The sequence below is a fragment of the Sapajus apella genome, unplaced genomic scaffold (genome assembly GCF_009761245.1).
Source record: "Sapajus apella isolate SASKATOON/1434 unplaced genomic scaffold, GSC_monkey_1.0 scaffold7, whole genome shotgun sequence".
Taxonomy (NCBI): Eukaryota; Metazoa; Chordata; class Mammalia; order Primates; family Cebidae; genus Sapajus; species Sapajus apella.
In genome coordinates this window covers 2247367-2266603 of record NW_022436947.1, presented here as the reverse complement: position 1 = coordinate 2266603, position 19237 = coordinate 2247367, and the positions used below count along the sequence as shown (strand labels likewise).

The 19237-nt window shown below is 45.2% G+C and overlaps 1 protein-coding gene and 1 long non-coding RNA gene across 5 annotated transcripts in view; one reads left to right on the top strand and one right to left on the bottom strand.

Moving 5' to 3' along the window:
* The window catches only part of HIPK2 (homeodomain interacting protein kinase 2), a 218223-nt gene that overhangs the window by 90013 nt on the left and 108973 nt on the right, over nt 1–19237 (bottom strand). The window lies entirely within an intron of this gene.
* On the top strand, nt 2846–18530 carry LOC116549928. The gene is made up of 3 exons (XR_004268157.1): nt 2846–2856; nt 3342–3344; nt 17851–18530. It is a non-coding gene; the product is annotated as an uncharacterized LOC116549928 (long non-coding RNA).

Genomic DNA, 19237 nt, shown 5'->3' with positions numbered 1-19237 from the left:
CAACAGCCTCGGTCTCAAGAATATCCTTCCTAGGTGGGCAAGTGCTGGGTGGGGGGAGAATGGGGCCTTGTGTTTGCGTAAGATGCTGCTCAAAGGTGGCTTTATATCAGACAGGAGGAGGAAGGCATTCTGCCTGCCTCCCCCTTCCCCTGAGCTCCGGGAACATGATTGCATTATTGAGTGATTATGTAGTAAGCTCAGTCACCAATATTTATTGAGCTCCCAGAGTGTTCAAGACTCTGCTAGAGGGTGATACACAGTCATGGTTTCTGTTCTCAAGAAGCTTATCATCTTGTCCGCGTGTATAGAAAAAAGAATACTGACAGAAGTCATGAATGTCAGATGCCAGCTCCGTTACGTTTAGAGGGAGGAATCTCTCTCACTCAATAAACATTTATTAAGCATCTATTATGTGCTGGGCGCTAAGTATTTGGCAGTGAACAAAAAAAGACAGTCTCTGCCCTCATGGAACTTGAACTCTAGTAGACCCCAGTGGACTCCACTCCAGGCTGAGGAGAACAGGAGAGAATTCGAGGAGGCAGAATTTAAATAGAGTTGTTAGGGAACAGTCGACTTCAGAGGTGCAGAGGCAGGAAAACAAAGAAGATGGTTCACGACCGGGCGTGGTGGCTCATGCCTGTAATCCCAGCATTTTGGGAGGCTGAGGTGAGTGGATCATTTGAGGTCAGGAGTTCGAGATCAGCCTGGCCAACATGGTGAAACTCCACCTCTGCTAAAAAAAGTACAAAAATTAGCCAGGTGTGGTGGTGGGTGCCTGTAATCCTAGCTATTCAGGAGGCTGAAGCAGGAGAATCGCTTGAACACGGGAGGTGGAGGTTGCAGTGAGCCAAGATTGCACCACTGCACTTCAGCCTGGGCAACAGAGCAAGACTCTGTCTCATAAAAAGAGACTGTTCAGGAGAACAAGGAAGTAACATGAGGGCTAGGGCAGTGGGAGCAAGGGGCAAGTGACACCAGGGCGGAAACAGCATCACTGTCATCCTTGATGCTAACTCCGGACCTCCGATGCCACGGTGCTGAGGCAAGACAACAGCTGCTCTTTGATTTCTTCAGATGGCAACTACAGACAAAGGGGCATTTGTCTCTAAACACGAGTAACTGGAAAATGCAGTGCTGAGGAGTATCAAGTGTTACAGAATGGGTGGTGGATTTAGAGATCTTATGGGACAAATCACACCTCCCACACTGCCACCTTGTATAGTGAAAGTCTGACCCACGGACCTCTGCAAGGAGGCTTCTGCCTCCTGTTAGAGACAGGCCATTGAAAGGCACAGGTGATAAGTGAGCCAAGGAAATCAGCTTCTACTGCTTCAAGAAGCACAGCCTGGGATTACCTGACCTGCAGTGACGAAAATTGCCAGGTTTTATGTTGCATTAGTGAAGCCTGTCCACGTGTACAATGCGTTTCTCTTTCCAAAGGTGGGGGTAGCAAAAACATGTTCCTCTGGCCGGCTTGAGTGTTCCTTTTTTTTTTGAGATAGAGTCTCATTCTGTGGCCCAAGCTGGGGTGCAGTGGTGCGATCTCAGCTGACTGCAACCTCTGCCTGCTGGGTTCAAGCAATTCTTCTGCCTCAGTCTCCCAAGTAGCTGGGACTATAGGTGCTCACCAACATGCCTAGGTAATTTTTGTACTTTTAGTAGAGACGAGATTTTACCATGTTGGCCTGGCTGGTCTCGAACTTCTGACCTCAAGTTATCCAACAAAGTGCTAGGATTACAGGCATGAACTACTGTGTCCGGCCAAGACTGTTTCTTTACTGCAGAGACAGTTTTGTGTATGTGCAGCCCAGCTTGATGAATGATAAAGCAGCAAAATGGCCTCAATGACACAGGGGCTGGTGGGCCCCTGTTCCTAAAGGTTTAACAGCATGAGATACATGTAAAAGTTGCTGCTACACAAGTGAGGCGCTTAAATATCATTAAAAACACATATCTGAGGTTAGGCACAGCGGCTCATGCCTGTAAATCCCAGCACTTTGGGAAGCTGAGGGAAAAGGATCTCTTGAGCCCGGGAACTCGAGACCAGCATGAGCAACACAGTGACATTTTGTCTCTCCGAAAAAAGCAAACATTAGTCAGGTGTAGGGAGCACACCTACAGTCCCAGCTACTCGGGAGGGTGAGCCTGGAGGATCTCTTGAGCCTGGGAGGTTCAGGCTGCAGTGACTCATGATCATGCCACTGTACTCCACCCTGGATGACAGAGCAAGGCCCTATCTCAAAAAAAAAAAAAAAACAAAAAGAAAAACAAAAAGCCAACAAAAAAACCCCAAACCAAAAAACACATTTTTGGAACTGCTTAATGCATTTAGGAAGCATGGAGTCCTTATGGTGATCTGCTATGGACTTGGGGCTTCGCTGAACCCCTGTGAAAACTCCGAGTGCCGTCTCCATGGGAGGGGGGCAGTCAGTAGCAAGAGAACAAAACTTAGACAGGAAGGACCCAGTGCAACACGGATGCTCACGGGTCCAGCCAAATTCTGAGTGTTTAAGAAGGCTTGTTCATTGTGATATTCCTGGTAATATAAACTCTCAAACATCCCCTTGGATCACCCACCCAATATTTATTTTTGGGAACAGTTTAAATCAAGAGAAAAGCTATAAATAAGTTAAATAAAAGCTGTTGAAGGGATTCCTGTGAGTGGGAGGTTGAATAGGGTGATTTCTAAAGTCCTTGCCAACACACGATTCTAGGATTCCGTCACTGCTTTCCTCCCGATCCCATGCAATTACACATTCACAGGCGACAAAGAGCAATAGAAAATAGCTAATCACATGAAGAGCTGCTCTGACGATGGAGGGAATTCACTTGGGTAAGAAAGTGAGTCTTAGTCGGGTGTGGTGGTGGGCGCCTGTAATCCCAGCTACTCAGGAGGCTGAGGCACGAGAATCGCTTGAATCCAGGAGGTGGAGGTTGCAGGGAGCTGAGATTGCCCCACTGCACTCCAGCCTGGGTGACAGAGCAAGACTCCATATAAAAAAAAAAGGCAGTGTCTCTAAGAATTAGGGTCCCCAGCTTGGAGCTGAGGTACTGATGAGCCAGTTTCTGAATTCTGAGTGCCCTTAAGGTGCAGAGTTGACAAGGACCGCAGTCAGTGAAGGGACCACAGTCACGACAAATATAAACCAGGAAATAGCTCAGGGACAGATTGAGCAGGCACGCAAATTCAGAACAAGTGAAGCAAGTTATGAGAAACACAGAAATGGCAGTCTTCCTTTTGGGACAAAGGTGTAAGAGTGAATGGGGAGGCCCTGTGCAAGAGGCTCCCACCGGGCAAGGAGGCTGCTGCCTGCAGGTGTGCAGGTGGCTGCAGACAGAAGGCGGTGGGAACCCTGTCTTCCTCTGGAGTCTCCGCTTATCCCACGCCTCAGGGTCTTCTTTGCTCTTGCTTCTGCCATGCTCACTTCCTTTTCTTTTTTTCTCCTTTTCTCTCCTTCTTCCTTTAAGGTAGTGATGCTCCTCCCTGCTCCCCGCCCTGCACTGATGGACGTGCAAGTGCAGGGTCCACACACCCCTCCTTCATTTCCTAAGCAACCCACAAATCCAAGTGAAGATGTATGGTTATATTTGTATTTTGGAAACATGACTGTTGATTGTGGTTATGATTTTATTTTATTTTATTTTTGAGATGGAGTTTTGCTGTTGTTGCCCAGGCTGGAGTGCAATGGCACGATCTCGGCTCACCGCAACCTCCGCCTCCTGGGTTCAAGCAATTCTCCGGCCTCAGCCTCCCGAGTAGCTGGGACTACAGGCATGCACCATCATGCCCAGCTAATTTTTGTATTTTTAGTAGAGACGAGGTTTCACCTTGTTGACCAGGATGGTCTCGATCTCTTGACCTCGTGATCCACCCGCTTCGGCCTCCCAAAGTGCTGGGATTACAGGCGTGAGCCACCGCGCCCGGCGTGGTTATGATTTTAAAGGAAGGGCACTCTTGTGATGGGCAACTGGAGAATGAATTAGGGTCAAGAAGGCTGGGGTGGGGAGGCGAGTCAGGAGGCTTACATGATAATCTGATGATGATTTAACCAAGGGTGAGGAGGGTCGTGCCAGGGAAGCTGGAGAGGCCACCCTCGCGCGTCACCGCCAAGCTGCTTTTGAGACCCATGGGCCTTCCCGTGGTTCCCATCCTCAGCCTGCTTCTCTTTGATAATTGACCCTGTTGACCTTAACTCACTTTCCAAGTCCCCTTAGTGTTGCTAATGTGTTTTGCTGGTCTCTGCTCATTTCTCCATCACTCTTCTCTCTCCTCTTCCTTCTTTCCCTCCCTCATCTGTACCCTGGTCCACCTCCATGGTGAACTCATTCACTGCCAGACACTTACCACTGGCCGGATGCACTCCCAGGCCTGATCTCTCCGTGGGTCCTAGGACCATATTCTCATTGACTTAAGTATCTCTAATTGGATGCCTCAAAGTGAAGTCATCATGTCCTTCCACCCCCACAAAATGGGGCTCCTTTCTAGATCACCCCCTTTATCCCAGGCAGAACCACGATTTTTTCATCTCCAAAATTAGGATGCTCAAGAGTCATCTTTGCTTATCACATCTGCCTTTATTTCTTAAGTTTCTGCCTTCCTTTTAGGATGTACCTCATAGTCACTTTTCCTTCTTTATTCTCAATGCCACTACTTGACCTGGGCCAGACTACGGAAGTGGTCTCCTGGCTAGTTTCTCTGCCGCTAATCTTTCCCTCCGTCCAATCCAATTTACAGCCTGCTGCCTGACTTATTTCATCATCCCACTTCTTTCCTCAAGAACCAACTTGCCTATCACATGGAATCCGAATTCTACCTGCTCCCAAGCCCCAGAGGTGCTCTCCCTTACCCCCTCATGGTTTTCTGTGTTCAGTTCATAACATCCTCTTCTTGTAGGTCTGACTCTTCCCTGTCATTTGTGCATACCACGGCAACACTCTCCTTACTCCACACTACTGTGCATGTTGCTTTTCTCATCTGCAATGTTCTCCTCTTATTCAAATTCTAAACGTCCTCAGAATTCAGTTCTACCTCCACTTTTTTTTTCTTTTCTGAGACAATGTCTTACTCTGTCACCCAGGCTGGAGTACAGTGGCACGATCTCAGCTCCCTGCAACCTCTGCCTCCTGGATTCAAGTGATTCTCCTGCCTCAGCCTCCCAAGTAGCTGAGATTACAGGGTGGTATTGTACTACCACACCTGGGTAAATGTTGTGTTTTTAGTAGAGACAGGGTTTTACTATATTGGCCAGGCTGGTCTCGAACTCCTGACCTCAAATTGATCCTTCTGCCTTGGCCTCCCAAAGTTCTGGGATTACAGCCGTGAGCCACTGCACCCAGCCTACCAGTTCTACCTCCACTTTTTCTTCTTCTTTTTCTTTTTTTTTTTTGAGATGGAGTCTCCCTCTGTTGTCCAGGCTGGAGTGCAATGGTGTGATCTCGGCTCACCGCAACCTCCGCCTCCTGGGTTCAAGCAATTCTCTTGCCTCAGCCTCCTGAGTAGCTGGGATTAGAGGCACACACCACCACGACTGGCTAATTTTTTTTTTTTTTTTGTATTTTTAGTAGAGACTGGGTTTCACCATGTTGGTCAGGCTGGTCCTGAACCGCCCACCTCAGCCTCCCAAAGTGCTGGGAATACAGTTGTGAGCCACCGCCCCCCGCCCTACCTCCACTTCTATTAGCAGTCCCCCAACAGCTCACCCGGGCTTCTGCTTTAGTCAAGAGCCTTAGACTGCACTGTGTCCAGCTTGGACGCTGACCGTCCGTGGGAGGTACTGCATCAGTCAGAGTCTTCTGTTAGACAGTGTTCACCTTAGCATCGCAGGTAGTGATTGTGTTGTTAGGGTGGCTTGTGGGGACCAAATGTCCCTTCAGACCTTGTCCATTCCATTTTTCACTGGATTGGTCCCAAATCCCCAGGCCTTATCTATGCTGAGCTTATCAGACTTCACATTCAGCTTCACATCTCTAGATAGAGACAGGACTGGTACATTCTGCCTCCACCCAAACGGTCCTTGGCCATAATCCCCTTCCTGGGTAGACCTTTACTCTCGTTGCCTCTGGATTTACCCAGTGCTATCTCCGCACGATGTTCAGTTTCAGTTCTTCCTGAGGAACTTTTTGGTACCTTCCAGAAGTCTCTTCTTTCCCTTCACACACCTTCCGTTAAACTTAAGAGTCATGCCAGGACTTGTTTCTAGGTGTAGCAGTTTAATCCCTCCAATTAAGCTATAAGCTTCTTGATTAAAAAACAAACAGAAAACAAAGCATCTTTTCTTGGACAGCCATATCACTGAACACAGTGCTATATAATAGGTGCTCATGAAAACACAACTGATTGACTTATTTTGTGTCACACCATGTGACTGGCCATCATCCTTCCAGATGCCCTTTAAGGGGTGTGCATGGGGATCAGAAGACCTGGGTTCTCCACATGACCTTGTCACTATCCACTTTGTGTTCCTGGTTGAGTCGCTTAAATGTTATGAGCCTGTTTCCTCAGCTGTAAGATGGTAGGCAGCCATTCCTACCTGATCACCTTAAGAATGAACAGGGGACCATCTGAGGTCAGGAGTTCTACCAGCCTGGGCAACATGGTGAAACCCTGTCTCTACTAAAAACAGAAAAATTAGCTGGGCGTGGTGGTGTGCACCTGTAGTCCCAGCTACTCGGGAGGCTGAGGCAGGAGAATCGCTTGAACCCGGGAGGCGGAGGTTGCAGTGAGCCAAAATTGTGCCATGCCAGCCTGGGCAACAAGAATGGAACTCTGTCTCAAAAAAAAAAAAAAAAAAAAAAGAATTAACGGGAAAAGACCAACAGAGTGTCGAGATATTTGACAAACTTCACTGTATGCTTAATTAACTCATTGACTCACTCAAATCATTCAATGCATGTATGCCACACATGTGGCCATGTTATGAAATGAAGATGAGCCAAGAGTTTTCAATTCCACTGCGTTATTTTCATGGAGAGTAATCTCATGAGAGGTAGGAAAGCAAAACCAAAATTTTCTCCATAGAAACTAATTTAACGCCCGGACGACTTTAACCTATTTCATAAACCAAATACTAGAAATTTGGACAGAGAGGAGTCTTTGACAATATAAATTTGGCTTATTAATACAAGATGCAACCCAGGTAGGCATCTTGTTTAGAGTTCTGGTGGAACTCTAAACTGTCCCAACGCGGCAGAGCTGGGGGGCGGTGTGCAGGTGGGGATAAGATCTTGTTTTGTACATCCTAATTCCAAGGGCCCTTTTATTACAACTGCTTCCTGCTATCTCCTTCAGGCAAAACCCCAGGTTGCTGAAGTGCATGCTAATTTTATGTTGGAAGGCCAGTTCTGGGTCATTGCACTACCAGTCTTTCTCAACCAGGGTTCTCTATCTCAACTACAGAACACAGAAAATGATCTGTGTGACCGTAACCTTCCTATATACCCTCTCAGTGGCCAGGAGGGGAGTCAATGCATTCCAATGGATGTCTTAAAGCAGGAGGGCTTATTTCTCCCTGGGAACTCTCACTGGGGAAGGCTGAACACTGACTGATGGACGTAATTCTGACTAAGGCTGAGGGCATGTGGTATTGGTATTGGCTGACCAAAAACAATAGGGCCCTGTCTCTGCTGCAAGGGGGCCGGGAGGGATTTCTTTACTGAAGAGCACTACCTTAATGAACTCGGTTGCTTTTCTATGCCCCTTGTGTCCACATTTCCCTCACTGTCCTACTTCTTCCCTGGGAGTGTCTCTTGTCTTAACCTTTTCCCTGCCATGCATCACAATTAGGCCAATCAAACCAAACTTTCTACTCTAAAAGCATTCACAGATACGCCACTTCACGGAGCTGAAGATTCAACAGGCATGATTTCACGACATCCGATTCTTTCTGCACCCTGCGTCCGTCGTTTCCGTAGGTTCCCTGGCTCTGAGCTCAAGGGTCAGATCTCTGGCCACAAGACCCACCACAGACCCCTGGCTGCAGCCGAAGCTTATGCACAGCCAGAGGGAGGTTCTTGCTTGGCCTACTAGTGTCCCAGGTCTGGAGTCTGGTTAATATGGTCGTCACTGTCACCTCCACTGCTGCCGTCCCGCAGCCTCTGCAGTTGGAATTCGGTTTCCTCTTTATTCCATGTCCTTGGCCTATACCACAGATTCTTCCTTTAAAGGATGTATCTGCAGCCCATGAACTTTTGGCTGGCTAGAGCTGCATTCTATCTCTTTTCTGTTCTTTCTTGCCACCCTATTAGAAAATTAGGGTTCTTTTTTATTTCCTTTATTCAGTTCTTCTGATCCCTCTACATATTCCACCACAGCTAATCTTTACTTGGATCTCATTCCTTCAAAAACAGACCTATTTATAGCTTCCCAATACATAACTGCATGTTAAATGCAACACCTATACTTCAAGTCTCTTATTTATAATTTGAATTTTGAGATTCGGAGGAGCTCCATGGTTCAAAAGTCACCTTTGGGCGGGTTGTTTTGCCAAGAAAACCTTTTATCAAAAACAAACATTTCACTGGCTGGCAATACACACTTACTGGAAGGGCCTCCCACAGTTTGAGAGGCATGTATCTGGTTGTAGCCCAACTGGTCATGGGTGTTACTGCCTGTCTCTTGGGAAACTACTAAAGAGTAGGAAGCAGGCATCCTCTGGGAAAATGGCACAGCCTCTAGGGTTTCAAATGGAACACAGTAGGGAACTAAGAAAAGTAAAAGCAACCAGTTTTTTTTTTTTTTTTTTTACTTAGAGCCTCAAACAAACTCAAATAGAATTTGCATGACCACAGCTGAATTTGCCTATCATGTATACCACAGGACATTTGTTTTTCCTGGTTACATCATGACTCAGACTTTATTTAAATCCTCTCTTTTTACAAAGAAATAAGGGAGATAAGAATGACAGAAACAAAGTCATTGTTTGCTCTCTGCCTGGCAGCATGGAGACAGAGGCTGATCTGAGGTCAACCCAAAGGCCCCGTCGGTTGGACTGTTACTGCCATATGGCCTGCGGGGCTTTGTTATATTTGTGGGTTGGACCTTCCTCCTATAATTGCTTGTTCTCAACAGCCCAGGTGTTTCCAAATCCTATTTCACTGGTTCAGATTATCTGATATTCACAGTCCTTGAGGCTAGTGCTGAGAATGAGATGGAAGGCACCTCTTACAGAGGGCTAGCTAGTCTAGATACGTAACAAGGGAAGAATTATTCCAAGCCACAGAAGATATCTGCATTTTCCTGGCAGATCCAGCGACAGAGAAACTCACAGGCCCTAGATCTTGGCAGGAGACAGGAAATGGCATGAGCACCGAAAGGGAAGCTACGCACCATTAACAAGGAAACAGAATCCGAAAACTCCAAAGAACATGCGCAGGGACGTTCCCACCCCCGTCTGCTCTTCCACATTCCAGAGTATCCTGGCTTCTAATAGACACCTTTTTATTGTGGGTAATGCTGGTGGTATGCTGGTATACTGACACTGGGTAGAGTGCAGTGGGGTTGATCTACTGTAAATTTCCTTGGCATAAACACTGCCTCTCCATGGTCCATTTCAAGCAAACAACATTTTAACTACTAGCCCTTAAAAATCCTGATTATTTAACAAGCAACTCCTGCAGACTGGTATGAACTGGCTCCAGCACATTACTGGGTAATACTTAACACACTAGAAACCCTGGAGAACAATCCTACACCCAATATCAGTGTCTCTTCTACAGAACCCCTGACAGCTGCACACCAAACCTGTTTTGCTTTCCACTGACGAGGTGCCCATGAAGTCAAACATGTGCCTAGCTTAGAATGCCCTAAGTGTGCCCAGTGGTGCAGGGTAAATCTACCCATCTGTTGTGTCTTCAACCTGGCAACCTTTTATATACTTGAAGACACTGGTCAGGAACCTTGAGGTCTTCTCCTTTCTTCTCCATGCTGAAACACATCCCCTTCCCATCAAAGGTATAATGGCCCTTCCTCAATAAAATGAACATAAAAATGTCCCATAGGTAACATGACACAATGGGGCCATTATCTCCCTTGCCGTAATCAGAAGTGTCCAATCTTTTGGCTTCCCTGGCCACAGGGACGATAATGGCCACACTGGAAGAATTGTCTAGCGCCACACATAAACTACACTAACACTAATGATAGCTGATTAAAAAAAAATCACACACAAAAAAATCGCATAATGTTTTAAGGAAGTTTTTGAATTTGTGTTGGGCCGCATTCAAAGCTGTCCTGGGCTGCATGCAGCCCGCAGGCTGGGCAAGCTTGCTCTAAATACTGTTTTTCTTACTCTCCTAAAATTGCATTAACCCTTTTGACAGCCATCTGATACTAACCATTCATCCTTATGTAACTCTCTCCTCCCAAAGCCGTTCTCTCCTCCCAAAGTCTTTTAATATTATTTCGGGTTTTTCACATTAATTGATCTTCAAAATACACTTGCTAAGACTCTATTATTCTCACCAAATGGTACCTGGTCAGCTTGGCTGCTGTCCTATTGAGACCTTTTTCAATTGCGATTCCCTCATCCAGGATCTTAGTTATTCTTTCAAAGGGTGTTACCCACAAACATGATAAAAAGCCTTTTATGTCTTCATTCAATTCACTCGCATAGATTCCTGCAGCATCTACAAGGGACCTCGCCCTCTTTCTTTTTTTGTCACTTTGTCACCAGGCTAGAGTGCAGTGGCGTGATCTCAGCTCACTGCAACCTCCGCCTCCCGGGTTCAAGTGATTTTCCTGCCTCAGCCTCCTGAGTAGCTGGGATTACAAGCATGCACCACCACACCCAGCTAATTTTTGTATTTTTAGTAGAGACGGGGTTTCACCATGTTGGCCAGGATGGTATCAACCTCGTGACCAACTCTTGACCTCATGATCCACCCTCCTCGGCCTCCCAAAGTGCTGCGGTTACAGGCGTGAGCCACTGCGCCTGGTATCATCCTCTTCTATCCACATTCTCTGAGGACAGCCCTTAGCTAAAATCCACCCAGTGGAACCAATCTCCAATCCGCATTTCTCCATCTCGCTCAAAGAATTTCACACACTTGTCAAGTGCCCAGTTGACATTTAGAATGTACTTTTAGCAGGAAACCACTGTATAAAGGTAAGGATTTGTCTGTTATTTCCTTGCCAGAACTTTCTGAGAATGTGATGAAGAAAATAAATGGGATTCATTTGGCATGCTTTTTCCTCAGTGAGGTCACGTGGGTAACCTGTGGTCTTTCTATAATTGATTATAAACCACTTACCAAAGAAATCCCGTAAGAAACTTCCTTGGGAGTCAGCAACACTCAGGTTGGGTTTGCCACTCAGGCTGCACACCCGGGTTGCACGAGCTGTCCCTAGCTCTGTCTCCTGTGTACAAATGCCAGGTGACGTTTCCTAAAATGCCACTTTCTTTCTGTTTTGTTTGTTTGTTTGTTTTGTTTTTTTTCTCTGAGATGGAGTCTTGCTTTGTTGCCCAGGCTGGAGTACAGTGGTGTGATCTGGGCTCATTGCAACCTCCGCCTCCCAGGTTCAAGCAATTCTCCTACCTCAGCCTCCCAAGTAGCTGGGATTACAGGCGTGCGTCACCACACCCAGATAATTTTTGTATTTTTAGTAGAGACAGGGTTTCACCATGTTGGCCAGGCTGGTCTTGAACTCCTGATCTCAAGTGATTCACCTGCCTCAGCCTCCCAAAGTGCTGGGATTACAGATGTGAACCATCAAGTCCAGCCTGAAATGCTACTTTCTTCACGTTGCTGTGCTGTTCCAACATTCCTGACCCTATCCAAATCCTGTCTCTATTAGGGCTCTCTGTCATCAGATCCCATCTTCCCACTGGCCACCATGGCCTCTGGCTGCGTGTCAGGCCACCCCCTTTCTGTCCATGACCTTCGACACCAGTTCCTGCTCATACTTCCCTCAGCCCAGGAACTCTCCCTGCATCCTGCCCTTCCTCATGCCTGCCAACCTTTCAAAGTGCACTTCGAGTCCCCTCCACTCTGAAGCTTCTCCTCCCAGTTCCGGTCTCCCCTGACCTTCACCTTCTTTATACAATATTCATTCAAACGCTTACAGTCATGGATTCACAGAAGTCTTACTTGGAAGACTGGACTGTAGGTCACCTAATTCAGCATTCTTCCTAAATAGAAAGGGGGTTTACAGCGCAGAGGCGGCAGCGCAGTGCGGGTGGAGAGCCACAAGAGGCCTGAGTGCTGGCTCTGTCACTGGTAAGCTGGAGGCCTCAGGGGCTTCCTCCACTGTCCTGACATTCGGATATGAGACTATACTGAAAATCCTTCAGAAGCGAAAAACAGCGCCTCAGCTGTGTCCACTGGTGTTTTACTGGTATTCTAAGCCAAACCATATATAACCATAAAGGTAACTGGTGGGAAGGAGGGTCTCCAGGCACGGAGGACCTGAAACCAAGCTATTCATCTACATTAGGGATCCTGACCCAACGGAAACTATAAATAGCTTTGGGTAAAACAGGGTTTTGAGACATTAGAAACAAAGAAAATGTAAAAGTTAAATTCAATTAGACTCTGGTGTACAATCTAACCTTGAGACATTAGCACACTCCACAAGGTCGACCTCTGAAGCTAGAGACAGACTGACCAAGGAGAAGAAACTAGCCAGGAGCTCTCTCCATTTTCTCTCCTGCTTTCCCGAAGCCCACCCCTAATGCTGGCCCAAGAGTCTGCCTTCACCAGCTCTCAGAAACGTTCTTGTCCTTGACTTCTGCCAAGCCAGTGTCCACACACAGGCTGACCAGGGAACAAACCCCACAGGCCTGGGCCAAGAGGCCATTCTTCAAGGACGACTCTGCCCTCGTGCGTGGTCCCGAGTCCCTGACGACTCTCCACTCACACTCAGTCCACCCCTCATGCCCAATCTGATCCAGGCTTCTCCTAAAGTCAAACAAACAAACAAGCAAACCAACCAACCAGCCAACCACCCACCCACCCAACCAAATATCTCACCCTCACCTTAATCTCACTTTGCTTTCATGTGTTTATTTTTCCTGTCATCTGCACCCTTTCTCAACTACGATAAGTAGCTTGAGGGGCCGGGGGCGGTGGCTCAGCCTGCAATCCCAGCGCTCTGGGAGGCCAAAGTGGGTGGGCTGCTTGAGATCAGGAGTTTGAGACCAGCCTGGCCAACATGGCAAAACCCTGTCTCTACTAAAAATACAAAGTTAGCCAAGCGTGGTAGCGGGTGCCTGAAATCCCAGCTACTTGGGAGGCTGAGGCAGGAGAATCGCTTGAACTCAGGAGGTGGAGTTTACGCTGAGCCGAGATGCGCCGCTGCACTCCAGCCTGGGCAACACAGTGCGACTACCTGAACAACAACAAAGCAGCTTGAGGATTTTTCAGCCGCCGACCCTTGACTTTTATTCCTACCACATGGCTTCCGCCCTTCCTGCTGTGGCCAACATTCCTTCCAGGGGACAACCGGGGCCACCTCGGCTGGTCTCTTCTTTTGGTAGGGAGTGGCTCTGAGCTGCACTGTAGCCCTAAATTTCTCTGCTGTCTGCTTTCTCGCTCTCCACCATTAACTTAGGTGTCCCTTTGACTTTCAACTAGTTTTTTCCTTCTGCATATTAATTCAGCCAAAGCAGAAATGATCAAAAAACCTAATCTCTGGTCCTAACTGCTCCCTAATTTTTTACCTTAATCATCTGCATAGACAGCCTAAGGATACCAGCTATTTACAACACGCCAACAAGCAGCTCAGGCTCCTTCCTCTGACCTTAATACACAGTGTCCCTAACACCACCATAACAACGGTTTCCAAAGGCTTAAAATTCCTTCCAGCTCTTTCCTTGGTTACCCTTCTTCATTCTGTCTCTCTCTCTCCTTTTTTTTTTTTTTTTTTTTTTGGGACAGGGTCTTGCTCTGTCACCCAGGCTGGAGTGCAGTGGTACAATCATGGCTCCCTGCAGCCTAGACCTTCTGGGCTCAGGTGGTCCTCCCACTTCAGCCTCCTGAGTAGCTGGGAATACAGTTGCATGCCACCATACCAAGCTGATTTTTAAATTGCCCAGGTTGGTAATGAACTCCTGGGCTCAAGTAATCCTCCTGCCTTGGCCTTCCAAAGTGCTGGGATTACAGGTGTGACCCACTGTGCCCAGCTACTCTTCTGCATTTTTATCTCACATTCAAGACTTTTAAAATAAAACCCAACAGACTCCTTTTATGTAAAGTATCAGGAATTTGCTTTGTCTTCCCCATGTTCTTAGCTGATGCACTGACCTGGCTCTCCTGGCTAGAGTCCTGCTTTCATCTTCCCGGCCACACCACTCCAGCCAGCCAGCCAGTGCTTAGTCACAATTTCTTTCTTTTTTTTTTGAGACAGAGTCTCACACTGTTACCTGGACTGGAGTGCAGTGGAGCGATCTTAGCTCACTGCAACCTCTGCCTCCCAGGTTGAAGCGATTCTCCTGCCTCAGCTTCCCAAGCAGCTGGGATTATAGGCACCCACTACCATGCCTGGCTATTTTTTTGTATTTTCTTTTCTTTTTTTAATAATTCACATTAATTCTTGCAGCTAAATCTTTGTATTTTTAGTAGAGATGGGGTTTCACCATGTTGGCCAGGATGGTCTTGAACGCCTGTCTTTGTGATCCACCCACCTCCACCTCCCAAAGTACTGAGATTACAGGAATGAGCCGCCTCACCTGGCCCACAATTTTTATGCTACTACCTACTAACCAGAAATCTGCAAGTGTTCTTTATCCTCATTACATTACCAAACTCCTCCACTCGGAATGAGTGCCTGGCCCTTCACTTTTCCTTCCAAGCATGCTCACTCCATTTGGGCACCCGGTGCCATCTGTCTAGCTAATCTGACCCAGCTGCTCATTTGTTCAGGGTCCTTCGCATTTAGTTCAGTTCAAATGTCTGTGATGTGACTTGTTCATATTGAGCTTTGAGAGCATTCTTCAGTCATTTCATGTCTTCTGTTCTGTTTACAACTAGACTGTAAGCTCTTTCAAGTCAAGCTTTTTTTTTTTTTTTTTTTAAATCACAATTTAAAATAAGGTAGGAATGTCAAGCTATTATTTAACCTGCAACCCAGCTACCGTGGGTTCAGGCCGTCTGAGACTTGAGGAGCAGGGGCTGGCCATGGCGTGTCCTCTGAAAAAGGCCTTCGTCATGATAGCACAGAAGACCCAGGGCTCACTGGAACCATCAAGGGTCCTCTGGCTCTTCTTAAAATCAAAGATTAGGTGACCAAATGTCAGTTTATGTACTGGTAAATATCATCTTCTTCCTTGGGGTTTTAACTAGTCAGATAAGATACAACAGAACGAACTGTCCCACAGAGTAAATGACTTTCTGGGAGTAGGTAACAGACTCTCAGAAAAGCAGTTACTCTTTTAGAATGCCATGAATGGATGTAATCTTTTGTTAAGAGGCACTACAGTACAATGAGACACTGTATTTTGTGGATATGACATGCAATTATGGACTGATGCCTTCTATTCTTCCTTAAAGTGCTGATGTAATAAAAACATGTTAGAACTGTATCAGAGACAACTTTGTAACAACATTTAAAAAAAAAACAAAATTAAAAAATCCACATTCTGGCTGGGTGCAGTGGCTCCTAGCACTTTGGGAGGCTGAGGCAGGCGGATCATCTGAGGTCAGGAGTTCGAGACCAGCCTGGGCAAAATGGTGAAACCCTGTCTCTACTGCTATACAAAAATTAGCTGGGCATGGCCAAAATGGTAAAACCTCATCTCTACTGCTATATAAAAATCACCTGGGCATGATGGCAGGCTCCTGTAATCCCAGCTACTCAGGAGGCTGAGGCAGAAGAACCACTTGAACCTGGGAGGCGGAGGATGCAGTGAGCCAAGATCGTGCCACTGCACTCCAGCCTGGCAACAGAGTGAGACTCCATCTCAAAAACAAACAAACAAACCAACAAAAAAACCAACCAACCATATTCTAACTCTAACACAGTAAAATTTTCATTTAACTCCTTAAATACATAGCTGTAATCATAGCATCATATAATTTTGTATTCTTTTTGTCACTTGATAGCCTATAATTACCCTTGCATAGTTTTGGTCTTTCTACTTATAATCAAGTCTACCAATTATTAATATTCCATCTTACAAAGTTTGTCACTGCTCATTTGCTGATTTTGGTTGTTTTTAATATTTAATCATTAGAAACAGTTGGATAATCACATATACACATAGAGCTTTTAAAAATTAATTACTTATAATTTTAAGGAATGAGATTATCAGGTAAAAGGATATAAAAATATTCAAGGCTGCTCATGTGATTTGAAAAATTGACCTTCAGAATAATTGCACACATACATAGTTTTAAATTAATTTTATAATTTTTGATCTGCCCTTTGTGACAACTAGTAACACTGTAGAGTGTCACTAATCTGGTGCTGAATCACTGCTGCAGGATCCTAATGTAGTGACTGCCATTTCAGAAGTGGCACTGCTCACTGGCTTTTATAATCAGAAAACAACAACAAAGAATGAGCTGCTTTTTAGAAACGCTGCCAGATTTTCAGAAAAAGATTTGTATATTTGTATAATACATAAAACATTGGTCAATTTCCTTTATACATTAGAACAATCTAGTTTCATAGGTATTAAGTAGCAAATATGTTCTATTTTGGTTTATCTTTTAGGTAAGAGCAAAGAAAGCAGTTACTTGCATACGATATGCAACTAAAATCAATGGTATCCTACGCAATAATAGTCAGATAACCTCAATGTTAGCTAAGTAAGTATAATTAACGTAAACTGCTATTTTAAAGAGGTATGATTTACTTTTCATTTAACTGGGTGTCTGGTGGGACATTTCCAACCTGAGGCGCGGATAAATATCTGAAGATTAAAAAAAATTAACAAATGGAATCTATTTGGAATCTATTCGATTAGAGTTTAATGCCATTAATTTTGTGGTTAAAGGTTACAAATACTGCTCAAAATTTCTAGGTCTGACTGGGTAAAGTTGCACGTTAGATTGGATATTAGCTGTTCTATTTAGCTGAGATAAAATCCGGCTTTGAATCCAAATGGTTAAAAATGGTGAAGTAAAAAAAGACTGATGACTGTCTTTTACTTTTCTAAATGCAATCATTTACATGATCGGCTTTGGTCTGTATGCCTTTCAAATGTCAAGATATTCTGAAAATAATCAAATAACCATGAGAGAATTCAAGTGGCAGGATCACTTTAACCCACACCTTATATAATACAGTCAATTTACAGGAAAGCCAATTCCATTTTCTTATCCAAGACAACAAAAACAATGATGCAGCCTTAAAATCTCTTCCTTTGAGTTAATCCCTTTACCTAACAACTACATTCTAAAACCGAGGACTTATCATTCTGGATAGGGAGTGACCTTTTGGGAAGAATCACAGAGCCTCTCCCCAGCCTGAGACCACTGTCAATTCCCTCGGCTGGGGGTCAGCTGTGTACGCAGCTTCCTTTTAAGTCATTTCAAAGGATGAACAATAAACAGAAGCCACGATCTATCACTCTGAGGCATTGGTGATCTGGCAGGGGATTTAACACCCAAATAGGGAGATGACTGTATTATGACTGTACCTAATGAAAGGCAATGGTGATAGTAATAAGCCCATTTTTTCCTTCGTAGACTGAGAAAGATCTTGAAAACTTGTCTTCTTGAATTCAGCCTTTCAAGACTCATTGGTGAATGAGAAAATGAGACAACCTGGTTCTCCGAAATTTATCTGTTGAGCATGGTTCTTACATGGATGATATCTGGCAAACAGAGATGACCATGGGACCACGTAAATGCAATGGGAAATTCCCAGGTCTCACTCAACTGTTTCATTAGTAAAAACACTGTCACAGCTAGGGGGGAAAAACACATTAAGTGATGAAATAAAAAGTATGAAAGCCTAGAATGTCAGATATTTTACACACAAAAATACTATAATAATGCTAGGCTACATCAATTATAATGGAACAAAAAGACTACAAACATTATAAATGTGTGAGCACAGCTTTTTTAGGAAATTAATTAAATATAAAGAGCTATTGATGGCGGTCATACGGCAATGAGGTCAGCACCAAAGCCAGGCACAAGAGTACCCATGGATGAATTTTCAACTGGAATAATCAAGCTTTATTTACTTCTTGTGGCCATCGTTTTAACCTTTTATTTATTGAGATGCCAAGACAGAGCAAAACGGTACACAATTAACCGGTTAAATTTATTTTTCACAAGGCCTGCTAAGAGATTTGGTTGCAATTACTCTCAAATTGCTTTAGAAGGTTTGGCAAGTGAGACAATACTAGAAAAATGAGACATTTTCAAGTCATATTGTTTTGAGAGGCAGGTCCTGAGAAGGTTCAAGTCCTATAAGAAGGGTGTGCTACGCCGAGGTTGCTTTTCTGGGCGGGTTGGGGATGCCAGACTCAAAAAGTCCCCCGATCTGTACTCTGAACCGAGATTCTGGACGTTGCTACCCAATTCTTCATATGTAAAAATAAACTGTGTGGTTGGGCATGGTGGCTCACACCTGTGACCCCAGCATTGTGGGAGGCTGAAGGGGGAGGATCATTTGAGGCCAGGAGTTTGAGACCAGCCAGGGCATCATAACGAGATCCTATCTCTACAAAAAAATCAGTAAAAAACCAAATTAGCTAGCCATGATGGCACACACCTGTAGTCCCTGCTACTCTGGAGGATTGCTTTAGCCAAGGAGACTGAGGCTGCAAGTGAGCCACGATCACACCACTGCACTACAGCCTGGGTGACCGAGCAAGACCCTGCCTCAAAAAAAAAAAAAAAAAAAAAAAAAAAAAAAAAAAAAAAAAAAAAGAAAGAAAGAAAGAAAAGAAAAAAATGAAAGAAAAAGAAAATAAAATAAAAGATATATTGTAAGCCAGGCATAGCGGCTCATGCCTGTAATCCCAGCACTTTGGGAGGCAGACAGGTGGGCAGATCATGAGGTTAGGAGTTCAAGACCAGCCTGACCAACATGGTGAAACCCCATCTCTACTAAAAATACAAAAATCAGCTGGGCATGGTGGCACATGCCTGTAATCCCAGCTACTCAGGAGGCTGAGGCAGGAGAATCACTTGAACCCGTGAGGAGGAGGTTTCAGTGAGCCGAGATCACACCATTGCACTCTAGTCTGGGCAACAGAGCGAGACTCTGTCTCAAAAAAAAAAAAATATATGTAATTATTTATGATTCCTGTTGACTCCAGCAATAAAAATGGGGGGATAGCTGCCA